The 291-nt window shown below is 30.9% G+C and overlaps 1 pseudogene; it reads right to left on the bottom strand.

Annotated features, from left to right (window-relative positions):
- The window catches only part of LOC111733620, a 42,440-nt pseudogene that overhangs the window by 41,790 nt on the left and 359 nt on the right, over positions 1-291 (bottom strand).

The following is a 291-nucleotide window of genomic DNA, read 5'->3' as shown; positions in this document are numbered from 1 at the left end:
AACAATTTCTCAGATGATTTGAGATTTGACTTAACAATCTCTCCCACGGGAGTACATTTGGTGTCTTAGTATTGCAATCAACACACTAAACAAGAACAATACATTATGAAAAGCCATTAAAACTGGTCAGTAAAATCACTTTTCTGTAAATTAAAAATATATTAATTATATTGAATTTTGCCTGAGATGATTCTATGTTTAGCAACTAGAAGAAACTTCATAATGTCACATAAGGAAAACAACTAAGCAAAAATAGCAGCAAACCCATATTTCTGTTTACTACAGGTGAGG

The sequence above is a fragment of the Pteropus vampyrus genome, unplaced genomic scaffold (genome assembly GCF_000151845.1).
Source record: "Pteropus vampyrus isolate Shadow unplaced genomic scaffold, Pvam_2.0 Scaffold591, whole genome shotgun sequence".
NCBI lineage: Eukaryota > Metazoa > Chordata > Mammalia > Chiroptera > Pteropodidae > Pteropus > Pteropus vampyrus.
The sequence above is the reverse complement of the archived record's forward strand: the minus strand, read 5'-3'. Positions and strand labels throughout refer to the sequence as shown.